The sequence below is a fragment of the Pantherophis guttatus genome, chromosome 2 (assembly GCF_059756535.1).
Source record: "Pantherophis guttatus breed Tessera chromosome 2, ASM5975653v1, whole genome shotgun sequence".
Taxonomy (NCBI): domain Eukaryota; kingdom Metazoa; phylum Chordata; class Lepidosauria; order Squamata; family Colubridae; genus Pantherophis; species Pantherophis guttatus.
In genome coordinates this window covers 40,012,439-40,028,117 of record NC_142064.1, presented here as the reverse complement: position 1 = coordinate 40,028,117, position 15,679 = coordinate 40,012,439, and the positions used below count along the sequence as shown (strand labels likewise).

General features: G+C 37.1%; 1 long non-coding RNA gene across 4 annotated transcripts in view; it reads right to left on the bottom strand.

Moving 5' to 3' along the window:
• LOC132711497 (uncharacterized) overlaps positions 1-6,893 on the bottom strand; it is a 59,738-nt gene extending 52,845 nt beyond the window's left edge. For all 4 annotated transcript variants that reach the window (XR_015732117.1, XR_009622381.2, XR_015732116.1 and 1 more), the window contains exons 1-2: positions 6,749-6,893; positions 4,823-4,923 (exon numbers count right to left, since the gene is read on the bottom strand). This is a non-coding gene — a long non-coding RNA (uncharacterized LOC132711497). The remainder of the gene's footprint in view (positions 1-4,822; positions 4,924-6,748) is intronic.
• Between the last annotated feature and the right edge of the window lie 8,786 nt (positions 6,894-15,679).

Genomic DNA, 15,679 nt, shown 5'->3' with positions numbered 1-15,679 from the left:
GAGGAAAATAGGGGAGGGGGAAATGTGCTTACCAGGTGTTCATCTGGCTAGTGTCCTTAGTCTGGTTAACTTCAGCACATTAGTTCGCTGGTTTTAAGTGCACACGCACGCTTTTTATACCCTACTTGGAGATAAAAAACAGTTTCTAAAGCACAGCTGATCTTTGGAGAGAGAAGCAATGAGAAAAGCAAGCAGAAGATCACTTCACTCGCTAGCGCCTCATTAGGGCTGAAAAAAAGCTTCTAAAGCACAGCTGAGCATCGGAGGGAGCAGCAATGAGAAAAGCAGGCAAAGATCGCTTCACTCGCTAGTGCTTCGTTAGGGCTGAAAAAAAGCTTCGAAAAAGCTACATTCGGAGTATAAGACACACCTAAATTTTCAGCCTCTTTTAGGGGGGGGGGAAACTTGTGTCTTATATTCCGAAAAATACAGTAATTAACAATATGCCAGGTGAGAAAGGGATACAGAAAATCATCAAGCGTTTTGATGATGATGGCGTTGGTGGGCAGAGCCTCCCGCTGGTTTTACTACTAGTTCTATAGAACCAGTGCGAACCTGGGGGCAACCCACCACTGGTTCTAGTTCAAAATAGCCATTTGATGGACTTCAATACTGGAAGATATCGAAGATGTCCTTAATGGAGTGGTAAGGTCATATGGGAAGAGGAAGCAAACCTTTTAGAATCAAATCAACAAACAAAACCCAAGAAGAAACAGTTAAGACTCCAAGACTGAAAATCTCTGTAAATGTTTCAAAAGAATGGGAATTCTATAACAGTAGGATAGATTTAAAAATGTATTTGGCATACTTTCCTCATATAGATCTTCATGCCCAGTTTGAAGTCAGTTTTTAATATTCAAGATGGGAAATAAAACAGCTGTTCTCAGTACTGTGCAAGGGACTACCACATTTCAACTGAATTTTCTAGATTTTTCCGCAGGCTTGATGCTTAGTTTATGATACCTGTGAAACCAAATCAAAGTACTTGCAGCTGTATGCAGAAGAGGGAGTTATGAGCCAGAACATGGAGCAACTAGACTTTCAATTATCCTGATGCAACTGAGGCTAACAAAAGTTGAATTACTAGTGAGAGTTTATGATCCTTCAAGTAATAAAACAATGCTTTCGCAGAGACGGTAAGCTCTTAAAAGCAAATTTCAACATAGTTATATAAAATAAATGAGGTAAATAAGAAAAGAATGGATAAGGGTTTAGGTTCTTTTGCTCATAACAGACCAGAATGTATGCAACCAATGAATGTGAAGTTAATAGAACAAATGTGCTGCACTTTAAAATGCCAGGTTTGTAGAAAATGCATGTGGACAGCAAGAAGGAAAGGTTTCCAAAGATACTTTGTTGTTTTGACGTTAGTTTGCTAGCAGCCTTTATTTCTTTAACAATAATAGAGGCAAATAAATATTTTATTCATACAATCATAAAGCAAATCAATGGCTTTTTAAAATATGCAGCTCTTAATATTTGACAGTAATGATTTGGGGGATTGACAAGTGTGTGTGTGTGTGTGTGTATGAGAAAACATTCAAAACATTGCATTCAATCTCTCAATCAATTATTTCAACAATTTACGTAGCCACCTATTTCACAGCAGTGACTTTGGCTTATTCAGGCCAGTCACTGTTTGCTACAAAAGGCAGATCATTTAAGGTTTTGTCAGGGAACACATCCACTTTCAAATGTTTCAGCAAAGGAGAGGGGGCCGGGGGAAGAAATTCCTAAGAGGCCTCTTGGATCATAAAATTCCATCTGACTACTAGATGGCGATAAAGAGATTTAGAGAACTGATACCTTGCTACCATTTAATAGTCTGATTTGTCTGGGGGGGTTTTGGTAGCCCAGATCTGGCTGTCTTAAACTGATCCTGCCTTATTCAGTATAACTGATCAACCTGGGAAGATAGATAGATAGATAGATAGATAGATAGATAGATAGATAGATAGATAGATAGATAGATCGTTTTCCCAAAAATAAGACATCCCCTCATAATAAGCCCAATCGGACTTTTGAGTGCATGTACTAAAATAAGCCTGCCCAAAAAAATAAGCCCTCCCCAACAATATTTAAATGCAGAGCTGGAAATTAGGTAAGACGGCAAGAGGAGCCCCATCTTGTTCCACGTGCCCCAAAATAATAAGACCTTCGCCAAAATAAGGCCAAGTGCTTATTTCGGGGTTCAAAAAAATATAAGATAGGGTCTTATTTTCAGGGAAACACGGGTATTTTATCAGAAAAGAATGTAAAGAGAAATGTATGTTTGACCTCTCACACAACCCTTTCTTCACTTAACACCTCTAGGACAGCAGGAGGACAGCCTGTCAGAATATATTAAATTAATTTCAACAGTTCCATGGAAGAATGAAGGAAAGTGGCAACAGCAGTGTAGGAAAGAAGTAGGATTCACACCCTTTGACTGTCCTTATGGATTCACCATCATATTTTGTTGTGGAATTCAGAATTGTAATTGTGGCAAGTTTGAATACCTTGAATTGTACCTTGAATTGACTGCTAGCAACATTGCAGTTTGGGAAGCAGCGATAAGATGTTGGTTAGTGAAAAATGCCAATTACACGTAGTCCTTGACTTACAACCCCAACTGAGCCCAAAATTTCTGTAGTTAAGTGATATATTTGTTAAGTGAGTTTTGCCCCCTTTCTTTTTTACAACCTTTCTTGCGTTAGTTGTTAAGCGAATCACTGCAGTTGATAAATTAGTAACCCAGTTGTTAAGTGAACCTGGCTTCCCCATTGAGTTTGTTTGTCAGAAGGTCATAAAATGGGGTCACATGACCTTGGTACACAGCAACAGTCATAAGCATGAACCAGTTGCCAAGAGTCTGAATTTTGATCATATGATCATGGGGATGCTGCAAAAGTTGTAACTGTGAAAAACTGTCATAAAAAACTTTTTCCAGTACTGTTGTAACTTTGAACGGTCACTAAATGAACTGTTGTAAGTCAAGGACTACCTGTGTTACCTGTCCCACTGCATTTGGAATCAGCTGCAGCTTCTGCATGGTGTTCAAGACCTGCCCCATATAGAACAAACTGCAATATAGATAGCAGGGGTGAAATGCTCCCGGTTCGGACTGGATTGCCCGATCCGGTAGCAATGGAGGCAGGTGGTTCAGAGAACCGGTAGCAAAAATCCCTGCCCCCCCATGCCCAGCTGAGCCGCACAATCATCAGAGGCTTTTTTTAAAAAAAAAATTTTAATAGCATTTTTTCTACAACCTCTTCAGGATTGGATTCTTGACGATCCAAGCTGAGTTGCCTGATCAGCAGAGGCTTTTAAAAGAAAAAAAGCCTCTGCCGATCAGGCAACTCAGCTGGGATCATCAGAGCCTTTTGAAAGCATTTTTTTACAACCTCTTCGCTGAAGAGGTTGTAGAAAAAATGGTTTTAAAAGTTAAAAAAAAAAATTGGCCACACCCACCCAGTCACATTATTCCCCCCCCCTCCCACAAAGCCATGCTCACAGAACCGGTAGTAACGAATTTTAGATTTCACCACTGATATGTAGTCCTTGTTTAATTACCACAACTGGGATTTGCAATTTCAGTGCTAAATAATACGGTTGTTAAATGAGACATCACATGACTGTGACTTGTGATTTTATTGCCTACTTCTCTCTTGACTCTGTTGTTGGAAGCCAGCTGGGAAGCTCACAAATGGTGATCAAATGACCGCTGGTCACTACAACGATTGTAAGTGAGTCCCAATACCATAGTTACTTTTTCAGCATTGTCATAACTTCACATTGTCACTGAACAAGGCAATTGTTAAATGGGAATTTACCTGTAGTCCAGTTGTGAGATGACTAGGATATGGGTGACCATCTAAAAGTCCTCCAGTACAAGGAAAGGGCGCAATTGGAACACAAGGTAGACCTATACTAAAGCTTTTATTTATAACAATTCACTTAATGTTTAAAGTTAAGTAATAAGAAGCATTTCTCTTAGTTGTTTTGCAGACCTTTCTTAATATGGGTCACTCTGAAATAATTGCTAATGCATTTTTTATTTTCAAGTGTACCTCATGCAGAACACCTGAAATTAAAATCTAAGTAGCATTTATGAAGAGGAAGTGAATAATAAGTTCTGGCACTGACATAATTAAACCAGATGGATAGCTTTTTATTGTTTCATTCAAAAACCTGAAAATGAACTTGCCCACACATAAAATCATCCCTTGCTTCAAATATATGGTTCTTATTAAAGATAAATTGTAGCAAATGGGCTTTTATTAGCCTTACGTCTACAGAAAGGAATTGATCAATGACTTCATATAAGACTTTACATAAAAATTCTTCTTGGGTATGATTGAACTGCTGAACAGATCATTTTATTCAATCCACAACTGTCACTCTATAGTGAATGAACTGCTAAATAAGATTCTATTAAGAATATTAATGGATGTGTCATATGTTCTCAGTAAACTAAAGGAATTTTAGAACCTCTAGCTTGGCATTAATGCAAATAGATAGAAAAACCTGGGGATACAAAGAAATGACAGTATGAAATATGCAACAGTGTTTACCACAGAATTTGTGTTTTTGTCATGTTCCAGCTTAGGATATTTAGAATATATGGTAAAAAAGTATGAAGGCTATTGCTTAACGCATTGTAAGCCGCCCTGAGTCTCCGGAGAAGGGCGACATATAAATTAAAGAAAGAAAAAAAAAACCAAGCATATAAAGATAAACATTTTCTCAAGCTAATAAGAACTCCCAGTTGCCAGGGTCACAACATTGTACCAACTGTGGGAAACAACTTTGTTTTTCTATAAAGGCATCAGAAGCAATTTACCTGAATGGTGGCCTCATGGTGAAGATGCTCGCTTCCCACTCAGAAGGTTGAGAGTTCAATCCTAGATTGTGTGATCCTAGATAGTGGCACATGTTTTTCTCCTAAGGTGAAAGAAAAAATATTTGCTGCAAACTCCACATGGCGTCAGGCAGGGCATCCGGCTAGTAAATGCTCAGTTCCATCCAATCACCCCAACTATAATCCTAATTAAGGGTTATAGGGACCCTTAAGGGACTACAGAGTCGTAAAAGAGACTGTACGTTCTTTATCATGCACACCATCCAATAGACAGCAATAGAAATTAGATGATAGATAGATAGATAGATAGATAGATAGATAGATAGATAGATAGATGATAGATAGATAGATAGATAGATAAAAACTGCCTTAGTACAAATAACTAAACAAAATACCAGGCTGAATATTTTAATAATGCCAAATCAATGTTAAACTGCTTATTTTTTTATCATATTCTATTTTTTATTTTATTTTATTAATTTTAGTTTAATGAACAGATACAAAATAAAATCCCAGAATCAATACATTGTGTAGAAAACCATTGATGATCCTTTAGCTTATTTGGTAACATCCAACAAAGGCTCCATGAACATTTTGAAATACAATGAAATCACAAGAAGGAAAATGATACATTGCAAAAAAATTATCATATTACAGTAAAACAGTGAAGTTCCAACAATACGTTTTCTCAAAATAGTAACACCAAGGGTAAGTGATAATATGAAGAGATATCTCAGACTGGAATATATTTTGTCACACGAAATACTCTGAATATCAAATGATGGGGAAAAAAAGACCATAAATGTCTAATATAAGTAAAAATGAGGAAGTACAGAGTCAGAATACGGAATAGCAAATTTGGAAGAGACCTTGGAAGTCTCCTAGTCCAGGGGTGGACAAATGTGGTTCTTTTACAACCTGTGGACTTCAACTCCCAGAATTCCTTAGACAGCCACATTACCTGAAATAAATTGATTGCTACATCAACTAGCTATTCCCAACAACTTATCCTAAGCACATAATTCAGAGGAGTGCATTCCTTATTGGTACTATAAAACTGGCAGCTATTTTGACTCATTGCTGGTTTGTTTGTTTGTTTTTTAACTGCATCAGAACATTGAGTATTTTAATGACTCTTATGGCTGTGGCTGTGATTAAAATGCAGACATGACTGCACAACCATCTCTTCTTCTTTCAGATAAGATAAGATGAATGCTCTCTCTCTTAAATCAACCTCTTTGCAATGAGGATATTGCCTGATTTATCTTTTTTAACACCCTGACTTTTATAACAACAATAAAGTGTAGAATTGCAAGTTCCTCAGGGCTGTCAGGAAGCATATAAAATTACCTAATTGTATTTACTATTTACCACTATCAGTGTCAGGAAGACCAAGATGTGCTTGGAAAGACCTTCTTTCTTTTGATACCACAACCAAGAGATCAGGAAGGACGGTGGAAATGGGACAGATTGTGGTATCCATTTACTCTGTAAAAACATTTGAATATTTTATTTTAATATTTGTTACTAATCCTTCACTGTAACCATAATAACCCAAACCTACGCAGTGACTAAGATGCTGAGTTTGTCGATCGAGAGGTCGGCAGTTGAGCGGTTCAAATCCCTAGTGCCACGTAACGGAGTGAGCTCCTGTTACTTGTCCCAGCTTCTGTCACCCTAACAGTTCAAAGCATGTAAAAAATGCAAGTAGAAAAATAGGGACCACCTTTGGTGGGAAGGTAACAGCATTCCGTGCACCTTTGGCGTTTAGTCATGCTGGCCACATGACTATGGAGACGTCTTCGGACAGCACTGGCTCTTCGGCTTTGAAACGGAGATGAGCACCGCCCCCTAGAGTCGGGAACGACATATGTGCGAGAGGAACCTTTACCTTTTACAATTACAGACCTCATAATACTTCTGAAGAAGAAATACTTCAGCTATCAGCCAACATCTCTTGTTACTGGTCATAGAACCTTAGATGGTGCTAGATTCCACCTGGTGCTGCTTAATGTCAGGTTGGCTGGGTTGGTCGCTAATGAAATTTATCTGAAGGTCAACTTGTATGTTGAAATTACTGGTAAAAGTTGGAGGGAATGCCTCTCTCTGAAATGTGCTCAGATGGGTTTCTATTGTAATGAATAAATATCAAGAGCTTTAAAAGTAGAAATAAAGTTTTAAAAGTTGGTTTATTCAAGCAAAGTTAAAATGTATAGGACTTTTTAAAAAAGTTTTTAATGGGTTTCTCTCGACTAGGACTGAATAATGAGGCTTTAAAGATTTGTTTATTAATAAGATACGGGAACAAGAGTTTTTAAACACTTAAAAGAAAGTGATAGACTATGGTATTACAATTGAGAGGAGATGAAGAGAAGATGTTAAGAAATTAATTTCTTGGACACCATTTGAAGGGTTTAAAGATTTCAATTTTCAATATGTTATTTCTGAAAGCTTCTAATGGAATTTTTTTAATAAGGTTGAATGATCCAGTATTAAAGATTTGTTTATTCATATAAGATGTGGAAAGAAGATTTTGTTTTCGTATTTTTAGAGAAAAATGACAAGGGAGTATGTTAAGGAGAGGAAAGAAATATGAAATTAATTTACTTGTAGAACATTAAGATATAAAGATATGGATAGTTTCTGAATCGCTTTTCCTGGACTTTTGTTGATTAAGATTCAATGATGAAGCTTTATTACTTGCTTATTACTAACCTTGACTATCACTAAGTGTTGTATCTTTTTATTCTTGATGAATGTATTTTATTCTCATGTACACTGAGACCATATACACCTAAGACAAATTCCTTGTGTGACCAATCAAACTTGCCCAATAAAGAATTCTGTTCTGTTCTGTTCTGTCTGTTCTAGTGGTCTAGTCTAGTCTAGTCTAGTCTAGTCTAGTCTAGTCTAGTCTAGTCTAGTCTAGTCTAGTCTAGTCTAGTCTAGTCTAGTCTAGTCTAGTCTATAGTAAAAAACTTATCTCTTTTGGCTGTTGCACTTACTCATTTAGTGGTACTTGCAGAGCTCCAAAACAATCCACATGTTTCTTCTCCTTTTTCCTCCCACACCTGTGTCAAGGTTGCTGCTTTATTGGCAACTCTGACATGTAATGCTAGGGAAAAGCCTGGAACTAGAAGGGAAAGTCAGGAGCAGAAATGCCTGAAATTTTCTCAAGCGGTGTGCTTTTCCAGAAGGAGGCAGTGTCCTTCTTGGGCTACCTTGGCATTCCTTGTATGACACTGTTAGCACCAGTGGTGGGTTGCTACCAGTTCTCCCCAGTTTGGGAGAGCCGGTAGTGGAAATCTTGATTAGAGAGCAAACCAGTTCACTCCGACCATCGGTTGGGCCCTCCCCCTCCGCACCCGCGCTATACCTTCCTTTATTTCTTTTGTTTTTAGCTCAGCGGTAAGGCACGGCAGAGTGGATTGCCGTGCCTCAGCTGTTTTGTCACTCAATGCACTTGCGCAAAGTGCCAGGTTGGCATGCGTGCAAGTGCAGCGATCATGCGCAAAGCACGTGCACGATGCGAACCGGTGGTAAAACTGGTTAGAACCCACCATTGGTTAGCACCAAAGGGGTACATAGTCAATTTTTTGAGATGAATAAGAATTGGGGAGTGGTCTGTTCCAATAGGCTGCAGATCTCAATTCATTTGATTTGGGAATAACTAAGGAACTTTGTGGGTGTGCATAAATGCTTAACCCAATTTAAATCTCATTCCTCATCAGTTTAGGAGGGCTGGGAGAGGATCCAATCTGGGTTAGTCACTGGGTTTAGTCTTCCGAGCTTTTGGACTTGTGCTGGAGTCCATCTTCAGGGAACTTCTGACCCATATTAGATCTTGCAACATTATCCTGGGCCGTGTATATTTGCCTTCATTTGTGAAGGTTAGGATAGTTGAGCATTGGCTCTTGCATTTATAAATGGCCTTTCCAAGCTTTAGTTCATCAAAATTTGAGCAAATTTGTTTGGGTGTGAGTGTGTGTTGAATGAAGCATCAGACACTTTTCATCATATATATATATATACATACATACATACATACATACATACATACATACATACATCTTATTACCGATATCATCCATGAACACTTTATAGAGACATTAATTCTAATGAAAGTAAACAAAATATTTTATTTTTAAAAATGCATCCTGATATTTAGAAATTGTCATTCAATTATTTCTATTTTTGTTAACAAACACAAAACTCAATAGTTTAGAGGTGGTGTTGATCCTTTAATCCTATTGTATGTATTTTGTATAGTTCTTTTGTAGCTCAGTTTAGCATAATAAAATAAAAAGAATAATCACCTGTAAAATCCAACTAAACCCAAGCAGTAGAACTTATATAACAATGGACTACTTGCCTTGATGCTAAGGAACTTTAAAGTATACTTGAAAATGATTAGCATCTGACATAGAAGAGGCACATTTGGATGTTAGCAGCTGTTGATTTCTTTTCCGTCTGAGGAGAGTTTATTATGGTCTTAGACTAGTACCAGAAGTGTATCCATCTGTGCCTTCGGATTATATTACAACAAACAGCACTGATATGTGTGCATAGCACTGTGCTGTATTTTGTAGAGATAATCTTGATGATACATTTTTGTTCATTTATGACAAGGGTGTCAAACTTGCATCATCACATTGTCCTCACACGGTGTATCATGACTTTTTTCCTCTTCGCTAAACCGGGGGTAGGTGTGGCCAGCGGGCTGGGAGTTTGACACTCCTGATTTATGAGATAGTGAATTTGATCAATTTTCATCAAAAACACTCACCCATTCAGCTTGTACATATAGACATCCCTGAAATCCCAAGATAACATCATTTTAAATTTCAGGTGGATAAGCCTTTATAACAACATGGCAGATATAAGAAGAGGTGAAGAGGCAATACAGGGCAATGTTTATAAGAAATCTCACTTCTCTTACTCTCCCTGCTTCCAGATGTCATCTGTTTCCCAAAGGTAAGATCAAGGCCCAGTACCTTTCTAAGGCAAACAAAAGGGCTTATAGAGAGCATGTATTAATCTTGCTGTCTTCCCTAAAAACTGCAGTGTTTGATCAGAGGCATCCTCTCTGGAAGGGAACAAATGATTAAAACAGTCCAGGGCTGATGTACTTTAGTGTGTCCTTTTTTGTGTCACTGTGACTTTGCATACATGTATGGAGGCAACATAGCTTGCAGACACCTCTGAGTAGATACTAAGTGAGAAGACAACTATGTAAATCATATCCCTCCATCCATCAATAATTGGGACAAACAGATATCTGGGAGATATGCCACCATGGGATAATCATGGTGGCTGGACAGACTGAGCAAGCTGGGGAATGTGTTGAAAAAATGAAATGGTAGATAGGAAGTAGTGAAAGGGCAGTTCTGCCCTATTCAATCCATGCAGAAACTGGAATACACAAGGCATTTTGGCTCTGCCAAGATGAGGTTGGCCTGAAATGGCCTGATAAATGTCCATATAGTGATGGTTTTGTCCTGGATTCAAAACAAAACATTTCTACCTATTTTGGATATACTGCTATGGTTTTTCCAATGATGATTGTCATTGTGGTATTCTTTCATACAATATATATTTTTATCAGATGTCTGGTTATCATTTGCTTTACTTTCCTATAAAGTTGCTCCTGTAAGCTAAGGTTTGTTTTAAAAATTATAAACACAATTTCTGCATCCACCTAAGAATGTGGTAGCTTCTCATTTATCTGCTGGCTTATTTAAATAACAGTGCAGCAGATGGGAGTTTTAATCTACTAATTAAAATGACTGATGTGATGAGATCTTTGCTGAAATGCACAAACAAATGATATTCCCTATACCACCTTAGGCATTTTCTGACAAATGAGCTATAATGAAGAGTTTATCAACAAAGAGATCTTACTTTATCTTTGTCTCTTACAAACTGTCCAAGAAATAAAACGATGCAAAAGGAGGGATGATGGCTGGATTACTCTTCTTAGGTTTCTTTCTGATCTTGAGTGCTTTATAGAGCCTCTGGACAACAATCTTTACATAGGTTTGGTTTAGATGATCCTGGATCTTGAAAAATACCATCTGAAAATAATTTGTGCATATACAAATTATAGTCTATAAATTTTGCATACAGAGATTTGAATAAATGCTTTTTCAGTTGTGTCACCCTTCTCTGAAACCTCACTCTTAGACTGCCCCACTTTCCTTCTGGCTTAAGAAAGTTGATTGTGTTATCCATCAAGCCGCAAGGGCTAGAATGTTGTTATGACACTCTCGAGCAAGGAATCATACTTTAATTGCTGGTCCATTGAAAGTACTATTCCTGGTATGTATGCAGTGGTGGGATTCAGCCAGTTTGCACCTATTCGGGAGAATTGGTTGTTAACTTTCTAAGCAGTTCAGAGAACCAGTTGTTGGAAAAAATCTTATTTTGCTTTTTTCCACTTTACGGGGCTAATCCTGTAAGGAAGGCAGGAAGGAAACATTCTGCTGGTGTTTCTAGCCTAATCTTTATTGCCCTGCTTACAGAAACTGCCTCTCTGGTTTAACCCTTATTACATTGTAACAGTAAGGTGAAGTGCCCATCGACGTTAGTGACATTGACTTGGCCACACCCACATGATCACATGACTACCGAGCCATGCCTACCCAGCTGGTCATTAGGGCAGAGAACCGGTTGTTAAATTATTTGAATCTCACCACTGTATGTATGTATGTATGTATGTATGTATGTATGTATGTATGTACAGTGTGTGTGTGTGTGTGTGTGTGTGTGTGTGTGTGTGTATCTATAGATCGATATAGATACAGATACAGATATACATATGGATATAGATGATATAGATAGATATTGTTTTCTTATGATTTGGCCAGGATTAGTATTGGTGCAGTGTGATAAAATGTATGCTTCATTCAGAGAAGTGGAAGACTGAGCCATTAAAAATAAAAGATATGAATTCTGGGCAAGTAGAAAGTAGAAAAAGAAATTTGAAACAACTCAGCCCTGATCAGATTAGACATACATTGAAGTAGAGACAGGATGTTAAGATTCTGTTACAATACATTAAATGATTTCCATGATTCCTGTTTTCTGTTCATGCCAACCTCCAGGGCTAATGCATTGTTATGTTTAATTTACATTTACACAGACAGGAAATGTGCTCTGCTCAAAATCAATTTTGAGTGGCTTATATGTCAGGTTAAAAGGATTTATAGCCCTTCTCTTCTTAATTTCCACCATTTGGGAGTGATTATTAAGGAACAGGTATCTTGTTGGAAAGCCACTCAGCTGAGAAGTACAGAAGGTTTTGGGCGAGGTTCACTTTTAGCTGCATTTTTTTTAGAGCTATGGGGTAGCTAAGACCCATTCAATTAAACTCATGCGACCAAATTCATGAAAGTGCAGAAGTAGATTTTACTTCTTATTAAATGAAAACTTGACAATAAGAATCAAGAGCGCTCAAAACTAAGAGAATGAAATATGCATAAAGATAGTCCTCGTGTTACAACCATTTGTTTAGCAATCATTCGAAGTTACAATGGCACTAAAAAAAGTTACTTATGACTAGTCCTCGCATTTTTATGACCATTGCAGCATCCCCATAATCATGTGAACAAAATGTGGGTACTTGGCAACTAGCATGTATTTATGATGATTACAATGGGTCACGTGATCACTAGTTGCGATTTCCCAGCTGGCTTTCGAGAAGCAAAGTGAATAACACAAACTAGATTTGCTTAAGACCGTGTAATTCACTTAATAACTACTACTCCCTCCAAAAAAGTGGTATTATTAGCTAGTTTTAGAAAATACACTTTTCCCAAAAGGTTTCCACAATTTTGACCACTACTGTACATCATATCATTGTAGTTCACTGAGAGCTTTCACACCTAAAAACAAACATAACAGTACCATGTTACAACACTGATTCTCATATTCCAAATCCTTTTAAGCAGTCCCAACTTTGTCTTTTTCTTAGAATAGTGTTCCAAATGATGAGAAAACATCCTGTATGTTTTTTTAATTAAATGAACTGAAGGAACAATTAGAATAATTAAAAAGCATCAAGAAGTGGAAAATAGTAAACATTTATCTCTAAAGGGACTTTTGACAAATAAGATCTATAATAAAATATTGTACTAAATTGTTCATTTCTTGATAGATTGTGATTTTTTAAAAAACTCTCAGAATGCATTTTTGTACTTATTTGCATTGAAATATATTTTACATAATAATGGACACTATGCAAATATCCTTCAAGGGCATTTTGCTATAATCCCCTGTATAACTTTTATCTGTAAAATTGAAAATTTTATTATTCACTTCTGACTACAAGTCATTTAAAAAGCTGTTAAAAGCGTCAATCTATATATTCAGGTCTTTTGGAGGGACAGCGAAGGGCAGGAAGAAGACCTAGCAGCTTTTCGGTCCAAATGATGATGATCATGATGATTTATTAGATTTATTATAGCCTTCCCTCCAAAAGACTATGATGAAAATGATAGAAGAGTAATGTCGATTTGAAGACATGATGGCAGAAAAACAAAGTGCAGAGTAATCTATGGTTAATGATGGATACTAGGAAAAATACAAAGAGTTATTTAGCTATGCTCAAACAAACTATACAGCAGATAAGTGAAAACGGCAAAAAGATAACAGATGAACAAGAAAAGGCAGAGCAACGCAACTCAATCTGCTCTGAAAAATGGACATTCACTTTACCTGGTAATGATAAAGAATTGATTGATGCTATCCAGTTCATGCTGGATAGAAATATAGTCAGGGAATATTTACTAACTTTGGAGGAGTCAGCATATCCACAGCCATTGGATGGTACTGAAAATACATTTTGATGATGTGCGCAGGAAGGTCTACCTATTATCTATGATAAATCCTGAGGAATGGGTAAAATATCATATAACCAGAAAAGGTTTCCCTGTCTCTAAAAAAGGACCAAGCATAAACTTATGGTTAAGAACAAACTACTTTATGATATTATTAGCATTCTCAACCTGAATACTTCTTCTTTGCTTCTTTTATTAAAAGAATAACTATAGAAGCTACAATCTGACTATTGAAGATGAAACAATAGCTGCATACAACAGGAGCTATTGTGCCCCAATTCTTTCCTTGCAAGCTTCACTATGTTTCCTAAGAAGATCCTAAGATTATCTTCTGATATAATTACTGTATTTTTCCCATTTATCTTTACATTCTCTTCCCTGCAACTCAATAATTACAAATTTTTCCAAATTTCTAGAGCTCAAGTTGTTGTTTCTTTTTGCAAACCTCTATCAGTTTGTACCAATGTTACTTCTTTCCCCAACTATATCGCAATTACTATGGGTTGCATACAGGCCATTTACAGATTAATATTAAAGCCTGGATAGGTTTTTAAAAAAATTTAGAGGAAAGGTGTTTTTTTTAATGGAAAACAGGGTAGAAATGTTTCAAACAAGTAACCATGATAGATCTAAAAGCCCCTTGAAAACAATATCCTGATCAATCAAAGTGAACACAGATGTATGCAATACAAGTTTTGAGAGAAGAATAGTTTTTCACTGTTTAAATTGTGTAGACGAGTCTGCGTGGAAACAATGCAACGTTACTTCAGCGAAATATCTTACAAGATAACTTGTGCTATTCTGATCAGCAAAATACTGAGATATGTTGGGAAACTACCAGTGGTGGAATTCAATTTTTTTTTTACTACCGGTTCTATGGGCGTGACTTGGTGGGTGTGGCTTGGCTTGGTGGGTGTGGCTTGGTGGGCATGGCTTGGTAAGTGTGGCAGGGAAGGATACTGTAAAATCTCCATTCCCTCCCCACTGCAGGGGAAGATTACTGCAAAATCCCCATTTCCTCCCGATCAGTTGGGACTTGAGAGGCAGAGAATAGATGAGGGCGGGGCCAGTCAGAGGTGGTATTTACCGGTTCTCCGAACTATTCAAAATTTCTGCTAGTTCTCCAGAACTGGTCAGAACCTGCTGAATACCACCTCTGGAAACTACCCAGTGAGCCTGACAGTTGGATTAGGAACGGTGGAAGAAAAAGTTCCATATTCCTATCCTATCTTCTTTTGGGTCCTTCGGAGGTTGGACTTTCTTCAGCTCACAAAAAGCCTATTTTTAATGATCTTATCTAAGATCAGAAGCTCATCTTCAAACTTGGAAAAGAGAATTCAGCCAGACTTATGATCCTTGGGGTCACAAGTTCATGGCTCATAGGATTAGAGTATGATAAAAGAAAACCTAGAAAACAATTTGCATAAAGTTCTAGTTGCAGATCAGTTCCTAGGTGTTTTCTAAGATTTATGTCACTTCATATCTTCATAGCTTTTGCTGCAGAGCAATAAACACATATGATTTTAAAAATGGGGAAGGGTGGTATCATGGACCAATTCGAATGGTAATTTTTACTGGAAATTAGGAACTAGTTAAGCTTTCATTTATGACCTCTCTAATTTTGTCACATGCTTGTAATTTTCTTCTGGGACTTGAAACTCTTTTGACTTGGGTAGAATCTTTAATAACAGCATGTGCAGTGTTGCTTTAAATTGCTTCTTACACAAAATCCTCTGAATTAAAATAAAGAACTAAGAAAAATAAGTGCTTTTATTAAGTGCTTGCAAGCTATACATCTTTCTGAAGAATATTTGTAAAAGATAGTTTATTAAATCACATCATAAATGACCCATTCGGTCTAGTTTAGGTTTTCATAGATAGGTAAGGAAACATGAAGCCAGATAAAACAAATAGAAACAAGGCAGCAACAGCTCCAATTTAGTTTATAGTCTCTATAAACTAAATATATCATGTTATGTTATAATGATATAACAATATCATT